A 10,805-nucleotide genomic window follows, 5' to 3' on the forward strand; every position below is an offset into this window, starting at 1 on the left:
TGGTTCGCTGCAGAGTGTCACGGGATTTCATAGAAGCGTTCGGATTAGCGTGACGCTCCTTTGAAAGCGGCAGCTCTAGCCTGTTGGGTCGGATTACGGTGCTGTGTGCATTTGTGGTTTGTTTCTGGCTGCGTTTTGGGTACGAGTATAGTGTGCGTTGGGTTTGGGTGAGGTGTTGTTGAGTATGGGCGAAGTGTGTGGTTTGCGCGAAGTGTGTGGTTTGCATCTGGCCGTGTTTTCCGGCTCATAAGCGAGGTGTCTCCGAGGGCTGTAGAGAACACCTGTCAGATCATCTGTCAGCGCTGCACCGCTAGCATCCACCACCTCTCCCTACGTACCCATTCCCCCTGCCAGCTGTTCCCAGCACAAACACACACCATGGCACATCATACACACACACCTCGACAGTAGATACACACACGACAGGCCGCATTCCCACCTCTACATACGTATACCCCGCTGCACGTACACACATATGCACTAAAATATAAACAGTACTAACACACACTAATGCCGTCTTCCCCTTGCACGGGCAGACACCCTGGGTGCTGCTACTGTAGCTGGCAACTGTGGGGAAAAAGGCTTGATCTTCCATTATGACGCAAGCCGTTAAGGCCTACTGCAGCCGTAACTTACAGCGCACACTGAGCTACAAACACACACGCGTTGGCATATAAATCTGGAGCTTTTACACCCCCGGTATGGTGACGTTTTTATGTCACATTTAGAGAGGGAACGGTCTGATGCTGATACACACCGACTCGGGCAGCGAGGGACGAATGTGTTTCACTCTGCCGTCGTCTTCACAAACACACCTCCATCACCACTCTGTTGGTCCTAATGGAACTAGACCATTAGGCTGGAACACATAACAACCCATTCTATCTATTCTGTCGAACATTAGGCATGCTATCAGGACTATAAGTACCACGGTCGGTTTATAGTTGGTTTTAGAGTTGCTCTATAAATCAGCTATATTCTTCAAACACTGGCAGACTGTTGGTTCGTACACGGACCCAGTGAGGCTGAACCATATTTCTCCCACTATGAAGATAGTCACAGTGTTATGATGAATGTGTTTCTGAGATGCTCTCATGTTCAAATTCACTTTATTAGCAACTTATAGGAATCTGCTGTGTGTCAGCGACTGAGTTTGAACTGGGATTGACTGCGGGTCACAAGACTGTGTAAGCCCGCTTAAGTACTGTGAATACAATTTCCCTTCGCGTTCAGTCATTAGGTGTGGTGTAGAAAAGAGCGTCTTAGTGGTAGAGTTGTTTGACTAATGGAGTGTGTGTGTGTGTGTTTGAGAGGACCTTACATCTATCTGTACATTGACTAGATTGGTATTTCCCATTAAAACACAAATCATGAAATATGGGAGAAAGAGAGTAGTCATTTATCATGTGATAACAACCAAATAAAGCTAACTCAACTAGCAAGGTGGTGGACTACCACACCCATGTTCATTTAATTAATCAGAATGGCTGCATGACCGGATTCTCTGGACGCTTCTTCCCGATTTAAATAATCATACCTTCTGTGCATGTAGGTGAGAAAGGCATGTCTGCTGTAACTCTAATGGCATATTACAAACACTATTACAAACAAGCAGGACACAGTCTAAGTAGTGATTTAATGTTCTACATTTTTTCATTTTCATTTGATTTATTTCTCTTCATCTCAATAAAACGAACAGTTATTTCTGGAGAGTGGCTAAATTTAAGCAGGATAGCGACTTAACTACGGTAGTTATGTTGATAATGGTTTTCATCTGACCAGCTACATGGTCTGACTCTGATTACTGGAACGTAATCAGAGTCCTAATTATACCAGGTGTCGGTGGCTGTTTGTCTCCTTGTTGTGATCACCACGGCAACAGCGCCACATCTACTATCTCAAAGTTTAGTCGTCTTCCTAATTTGATGTAGGCAGCGGCTGAGTTATGTGATTGTAGCTAGAGGATTGGAAACGACACGGAGAATAGCTCAACCGAGCCTTCATGGTCTTGTATTCAATGTCTTTGACTGAGTGTTAGCCCTCATAAGAAATTGTATATAGACTGAGGTAGACAAACTAAGCGAACACACACACAACCGCTAGTCTAGCTTGTAGGCGTTGCTACAGTGGCAGTGTGGATGTGTGTGTAGCCTCTCCCTGTGTGTCTGATCCTTCTCCCAGGTTGGCACCAGCTATAATGGGCTGGGGGGTGGGCTGCCTCTCTCCCTCCTCTCCCCTCTGGTCGGTGGTGACAGCTTGATTTTGTGCTCTCTCAGGGCGGCAGAGCGGTGACATGATGGGCCTGTTAATATGTAACCGGGGGTTTGGAAGGGGGGGGGGAGAAGGAGGGGGGGGGGGAGAAAGAGAAAGGTCCCGATAAAAGAAACGCCTGTCTTATTGCTGGATGGATGAATGGATGAATGGGGGGCAGAAGGAGGTAAAGAGAGGCTTCCAGTTAAGGAAACACCTTTCTTAATGCCAAATTGAGGGAGGGAGGGGTGGATGGGGTAGTGGGGGGGGTAGAAGGATGGCTAGAAAGGGTCCCGGACAGACAGTAAAGGAAACGGCTGCCTGACCTGAGCAGAGAAGGCACTTCTAATTAACCACAGTGTCTCCCTCTGCCTTCCTCATCTGATGACAGGGAGACATGTGCAGACACACACACACACACAGTACAATTCAAAGACACCTTCACTAGCAGCTTGCACTAGCGCACCTTTGTATATCAGTAATATACGGTATAATATGGGGCCATTTCAAAGCCTAAACCTGGACCGAAAGGTGATTTTTTTTTTTAACCTTTTTAGATCTTCATCCGTACACTAACAGAAACGGGGCCTCCTCTCCAGACGCCTTCCTCAGTCAGACCTCCTGCTCTTCTTTCCTCGCCAACTTCAAAGCGTTTCCTTATCGTTCCATCCACTCAGTCTAGCTGTACATCAAGCCATCTATTACAGCAGCTGTATTTGACGCTGTACATTGAATGTCCCTCTCTTTCAATTGCATTTCTTTTAGCAAGTCTCCCCACCTTGATTTCTCCTAAATATGATAAGAAATCAATGGAAATAGTTGCAAACAAGAACTCACACTTTTAGGCAATACGTAGACAATTTACAAACCATAATACTTAAATGTTGATTTTATTCATTTGTGAGGTAAAGTGGAACCGTAACAGAAGCGCGATAACAGAATAGAGTGTAATGAATACTGTGTGTTGGAGGTAAGTGGAAAATGACATATCTACACCAAATACAATCTTCTGCCCCAAACCTATCTCTGTCTGTAACCAGGGGACCCCCGGGGATGGTGATTGTGGTGATTAGTCTTAAATGGATGCTTCACTGCTTATTGTGTCTCTCCTTTCATTGTAATTAGATTTTTTTCCTGCACTGAAGTTTATTTTAAATGCTGCTCTGAAGCGTGGAGCCTAATGAACTACATGTCCCCCCGCAGAAATGTTCAATCAGCTCCTTGTTAGGACCACAAGACACATTCAGGCTTTCACTACTTTAGATTTTCCCGCTGTTACTTTTCGTTGCATTCGCACATATCTATCTGCAGTGTGGAGACGAGTAGGGGAGGAACATGTTCTGTAAGAAGAAGGAAGGGGAGGGGGGAATTTGATGGAATGCGTGCACATGCACGTGTTTGTGCGCGGCGGCCCATGCACACACACACACTGATGGAAATGTCCATGAAGTGATAGAGCAACCCAGTCTCATGAGCTATACGTTCAATGTAGAAGAAAAACAAAATCCAAGTAGTTGCATTTGAATTTATTTTATTTTATTGTAGCGTATCAACTTTCCCTTTTATGACGGGCGTATAAACCATTTAGAAAGTACAATTTCATGTGAAGTGTTACCAAACCCTGGGTTTTTGAGGAGCAGCATGCAGCCAGGTGCGTTCTCCCTCTCCTCTCTCCTGCCCGTGTCTCTTCTCTCTGCTCTCTAAGTGACTGCACCATGGAACCAGAGGAGATACAAACACTACAACAGTCCGCAAAATATTTTTTCACACCTCATTCTTCTGCCATTTCCCCTCTCAGACACACACAGCGAGAGCTGCTTGAACTGGCAGTGGTATAGAACGGCTTTATTCTGCCATTATGAACCAAGCCGTTAAGGCCTACTGCAGCTGTAACTTACAGCTCCGTTGACCCACACACACACACACAAAAATCTGGCGCTTTTACACTCCCGGTTGACAGTTTTTATGTCACATTTAGAGAGGCGAATGGTCTGATGCTAAATCAGACTACTCAACACAGACGGACTGCTGCTTCATACTTGTAGCTTACTGGGCTGAAACTTGAAGTTATGGTATGTTTGTTTAAATATTGTTCCCACTATGGAGATTGGTTTGTGTTGTTGTAATGAATATGTACGGTATCTTAGATGCTTTCTTTCATGTTCCAGTTAACATTAGGGAAAGGGGGATTACCTAGTCAAGTTTGTACCAACTGATATGTCTTCAACTGAAATGTGGTCTTCCGCATTTAACACCAACCCCTCTAATATTCAGAGGAGGTGCGGGGGCTGCCTTAATCGACCTCCACGTTTCAGGTGCCCGGGGACAGTGGGTTAACTGCCTGCTCCGGCCAGAACGAACAGATATCTACTGTCCTGGCTCAGGGATTCGATCAGCAACCTTTCGGTTACTGGCCGCAAACGCGCTAACCACTAGGCCTACCATTATCGACATATTTATAGGATTTGTGTGAGAGACTGGGTTTGCGCTGGGATTGACCCGCAGATGCAACAAACTGTGTAAAGCCCGCTAAACGGAAGCTTAAGTACTGTGAATGCAATTTCCCTTCACGTTTGGCATTAGAACAGGTGTAAGTGTAGTAAGAGGCCTTGTGTGTTTGTGGGGGGGCTTACGTCTGTTTTTTAGCAACACTAAGTCAACATCCAACCGACTGTACATTTTACTTAGATTGGCATTTTCCATTAAACACAAATAAGCGAAATACGTGAGAGCGGACAATTATTTATCAGTTGATAAAACAAACCAAGGTGGTACGCACCAGCATGTTCATTTAATTATTCTGAGTGACCTGCATTTCTGGACGCTCTCCCCAATAAGCTAAACAACCATACCTTTCTGTGCATGTGCTCTTTATTGTTGAAGGTATGTTTGTATATCAAACCTCTTAGTCTGCTGTTACTATAAACGACATGATGATCAACATGTCGTACAACGGTCCGCGAGAGAAATCTGAATGAACAGCTTTATTTTTCATTTAGTGAGCCACTAGAGGCAGTTATAATAAACAGAGTGGTGTCTGTTTTTTCTACACATGTGGCTCTTGAATGGTTTATTAAAGCTACTAACATATATGACCATCACTGAACAAAGGATAAGACACTCAGGGACACGTGTCTCTTTCTGTTTTCCCTCTACAATGACCACAAGCTGTTCAAGAGACTCATTGAACAGAGTGGACAGGATCATTCACTAAATCAGAGGAGGAAAAGAAAATCATCATGATGACAACTGAAGATCATACCCAAATGATTGCCCTGATGATCTTCTGACAACTTCACCAATACCTTTCTGATGCATTTTCAGTTACTTCGAAACCATACTTAACTTCAGATTTACTACCGGAAGCTGTTTTTACTTCCGACAGAGATGGCCGCATCGCTTCGCGTTCCTGAGGGAAACTATGCAGTATTTTGTTTTTTTTACGTGTTAGTTATACATTGGTACCCCAGGTAATCTTAGGTTTGATTACATACAGTCGGGCAGGAACTATGCGGATATAAGAGCAACCATCAACTCACCATCATTACCGACCAGAATACGACTTTCCCGGAAGCGGATCCTGATGGTTTGCCCACCACCCGGGACAATGCGATCAGCATCCCAGCCGCGGCGAAACCAATACAACCGACGCCGTAACGGGCGCCAAGACGAAGCCGCGCTCTTCTGGTCAGGCCTCCGGAGACGGGCCCACATCGCGCAGCACTCTCCGCAGCATACTAACTCGCATGTCCAGTCTCTTGACAAACAAGGGTTGATGAAATCCGACAAGGGTAGCGTTCCAGAGAGACATCAGAGACTGTAATAGTTCTTCTGCTTCAGCGGAAAACATGGCCAATCGAGACACGCTATGGAGTCGGTAACGTCAGCTGGTTTCTTACGCATCCGCTCCGAAGAAACAAACACTTTCTGGTAAGAAGCAGGGGTGGCGGCGGTATAGCCTTAGATTAACGAGACGTGGTGCTGATCAGACAACATACAGGAACTCATGTCCTTCTGTTCACTTGACTTAGAATTCCTCACAATCAAATGTCGCACCGCATTATCTACCAAAGAGAAATTTCTCGTCGTTTATAAATCACAGCCACATATATTCCCCCCAAGCAGACACATCGAATGGCCCTGAACGACACTTTATTTTGACTCGTATGTTAACGGGATAACCACATATCTTTGAGGCTTGCATTCATTGTAGCTGGGCGATTTTAACAAGGCTAATCTGAAAAACAAGACCTCCCCTAAAATTCTATCAGCATATCGATTGCTGCTACAGGGCCTGCTAAAACCCTTGGATTCAATTGTTATTCTAACTCGCCCGGCGACGCACTATAAGCCCTCCCCCGCCCCCTCCTTCGGAAAAGCAGACCAGCACTTCCATTTCTGTTTAGCTTCCAGCCTATAGACAGAAAACTAAAGCAGAACTCCCGCGCTTACAGGTCTGTTCAACGAACTGATCCGACCAATACTGATCCCTACGCTTCAAGATTGCTTCGATCACTGGCATTGGCGATATTGTTCCGCATTGCCGTCAAACAACAAAACATTGACGAATACGCTGATTCGGTGAACAACTTCAGTAGCCAATGGCATTGGCTGATGTCCTACCACAGCAACATTAAAACATTCCCAACCAAACCGCTGATTATGCAAGCCATTCGCGCCGAAACAAAGCGCGCAACCACTGCTTTCTAACCAGGTCAAGGTGACGCAAACATGACCGAATACAAAACAGTGTAGCCTTTCCCTCCGCAAAGGCAATCAACAAGAGCTAAGCGTCAGTATAGAGACAAACTAGAGTGACGAAATTCCAACGCGCTCAGACAAAGAGGTATGTGGCAGGTCTACAAAGTCAATCACGACTACAAAAGGAAACCAGCCCCGTCGCGGACCAGGATGTCTTGCTCCCAGCCAGACTAACAACTTCTTGCTCGCTTTGAGCGACAATACAGTGCACTGACACGGCCCGGCTACCAAAACCTGCGGACTCTCTTCACTGCAGCCGACCGTGAATGTAAAAGCATTTAAACGCTGCTTAACCCTCGCAGCGGCCTGCAGGCCAGACGGCATCCAGCCCGCCGCTCCCTCACGAGCATGCCGCAGAACCAGCTGGCTTGGTGTGCTTTACGCACATATTCAATCAATCCTTATCCCCAGTTCTGCTGCTTCCCACATGCTTCAAGAGGGCCACCCATTGTTCCTTTGTTCCAAGAAGCCGAAGGGTAACTGAGCTAAACGACTACCGCCTAGCCTCACTCCGATCATATGAAGCTGCTTGAAGAGACTAGCTCAAGGACCATATCACACTCACCCTACCTGACACCCTAGACCCACTCCCAATTTGCTTACCGCCCCAATAGGTCCACAGACGACGCAATCGCAACCACACTGCACACTGCCCCTAACCATCTGGACAAGAGGAATACCTATGTGAGAATGCTGTTCATCGACTACAGCGTCAGCATTTAAACACCATAGTACCCTCCAAAACTCGTCATCAAGCTCGAGACCCTGGGTCTCGACCCCGCCTGTGCAACTGGGTCCTCTGCACTTCTGACGGGCCGCCCCCAGGTGTGAGGTAGGTAACAAATTCTCCACCCCGCTGATACTCAACATTGGGGCCCCACAAGGTGCGTTCTGAGCCCTCTCCTGACTCCCTGTTCACCCACGACTGCGTGGCCATGCACGCCTCCAACTCAATCATCAAGTTTGCGGACGACACTACAGTGGTAGGCTCGATTACCAACAACGACGAGACGGCTATAGCGGGAAGGTGAGGGCCCTCGGAGTGTGGTGTCAGGAAAATAACCTCACACTCAACGTCAACAAAACAAAGGAGATGATTATGGACTTCAGGCAAAACAGCAGAGGGAGCACCCCCCTATCCACATCGACGGGACAGTAGTGGAGAAGCGTGGAAAGTTTTAGTCCTCGGTGTACAACATCACGGACAAACTGAATTGTCCACCCACACAGACGCGTTGTAAGAAGGCGCAGCAGCGCCTCTTCAACCTCAGGACGGCTGAAGAAATTCGGCTTGTCACAAAAGCATCACAAACTTCTTATAGATGCACAATCGAGAGCATCCTGTCGGGCTGTATCACCGCCTTGGTACGGCAACTGCTCCGCCACAACCGTAAGGCTCTCCAGAGGGTAGTGAGATGTGCACAACGCAATCACACAGGGGCAAACTACCTGCCCTCCAGGACACCTACACCACCCGATGTCACAGGAAGGCATAAAGATCATCAAGACCAACAACCAACGCGAGCAACTGCCTGTTCACCCCGCTATCATCCAGAAGGCGAGGTCAGTACAGGTGCATCAAAGCAGGGACCGAGAGACTGAAAAAACAGCTTCCTATCCAAGGCCATCAGACTGTTAAACAGCCACCACAACATTGATGTGGCTGCTGCCATACACATAAAAAAATGTATCACTAGCCACTTTAAACAATGCCACTTAATATAATGTTTACATACCCATACATTACGCATCTCCATATGTATATACTGTACTCTATACCATCTACTGCATCTTGCCATCTTTATGTAAACATGGATCACTAGCCACTTTAAACAATGCCACTTAATATAATGTTACTACCCTAATTACTCATCTCATATGTATATACTGTACTCGATACCATCTACTGCATCTTGCCTATGCCGTTCTGTACCATCATCATTCGTATATCTTTATGTACATATTCTTTATCCCTTTACTATTGTGTGTATAAGGTAGCTGTTGTGAAATTGTTAGGTTAGATTACTCGTTGGTTATTACTGCATTGTCGGAACTAGAAGCACAAGTATTTCGCTACACTCGCATTAACATCTGCTAACCATGTGTATGTGAAATAAAATTTGATTTGATTTTGAGATTGAATACTGTCAAAAGTACTGTTGGGCTGATTTGTAATAGCTCCAATTAAAGAAGTAAACATTGGCTTTGATTACATAATGTTTTGTTACATGGTGGTGTTGTGATTTTATTTTAAAATTTTTGCAAAATGGGGTCGCACACCAAAAAAGTTTGGGATCCCCTATTGTACGAACTTTCTTTTGTCTGCTATTACTATAAACGACATCATCAACATGTTGGACAAACGTCTTTGTCTGTTGTAACTATAATGACGTGTAATACAGAATACAAGCAGGACACAAGACAGGTAGTCTAAGTAGCAAATTAATGCTCTTAATTATTTCATATTCATTTGATTTATTTTCCTCAATAAAACAAAAGTTTATTTTGTGTGATTGGCAAAATTGAAGCATGATAGCGACATATCTGAGATAGTTATGTTGATAATGTTTTCATCTGACTAGCTACCTGATCTGACTGATTAAAGGAACGGAAATATTACAGGGCCTATTATACCAGACGTTGGTGGTTGTTTTGCTCTCCTTGATGTGATCATCACCACGGCAACAGCTCCACATCTATCTCAAAGTTCAGTCATCTTCCTAATTTGATGTAGGCAGCGGCTAAGTTGTGTGAATGGAAACAATACGAAGAACAACTGAACTGGGCCTTCTTGGTCTTGTATTCAATGTATTTGACTGAATGTTAGACTGGATAAGAAACTGTAGAAAGGCTGATGTAGACAAACTAAGAAGCACACACACACACACACACCCACTAGTCTACTCTCCCTGCATGTGTGATCCATCTCCCAGGTTGGCACCTACTATAATGGGCTGGGGGTGAGGGGGGTGAGGGGCCTGCCTCTCTCCCTCCTCCCCTTCTCTCCTCTCCCCTCTGTGGTGACAGCTTGATTTCGTGCTCGCTCTCTCAGGGCGACATGATGGGCCTGTTAATATGGACTTTTCATGGTGTCTGTCTGAGAATAGGAGAGAGGGAGGGAAAAGAAGGTCCCAGTTAAGGACACGCCTGTCTTATTGCCAAAGGGAGGGATGGGGTAGAAAGGGGGATAGAAAGAGGGATAGAGAGGGTCCCAGACAGACACTAAAGGAAACTGCTGTCTGACCTGAGCAGATAAGGCACTTTTCATTAACCACAGTGTCTCCCTGTGCACAGATGTGCAGACACACACATTACAATTCAAAGACACCTTCCCTAGCGAGCTTGCACTCTCTAACACACCTTTGAATATCAGTAATATACGGTATAATATAGGGCCTATTACCAGAAAAAAAGATGAAGCCTATACCTGAACTGAAAGGTGACGTTTTGACCTTTTAGGTCTTCATCCGTACACTAACAGGACTGTAGATAGTCATGGCCTTTAATCCAGAATCCTTCCTCACAGTCAGGGCCTCTATTTCAGACTCCTTCCTCACAGTCAGGGCCTCTATTTCCAGACTCCTTCCTCACACTCAGGGCTTCTATTTCAGACTCCTTCCTCACACTCAGGGCCTCTATTCCAGACTCCTTCCTCACAGTCAGGGCCTCTATTCCAGACTCCTTCCTCACAGTCAGGGCCTCTATTCCAGACTCCTTCCTCAGTCAGGCCTCTATTCCAGACTCCTTCCTCACAGTCAGGGCCTCTATTCCAGACTCCTTCCTCACAAGGCCAG

The sequence above is a fragment of the Salvelinus sp. IW2-2015 genome, linkage group LG5, assembly GCF_002910315.2.
Source record: "Salvelinus sp. IW2-2015 linkage group LG5, ASM291031v2, whole genome shotgun sequence".
Taxonomy (NCBI): Eukaryota; Metazoa; Chordata; class Actinopteri; order Salmoniformes; family Salmonidae; genus Salvelinus; species Salvelinus sp. IW2-2015.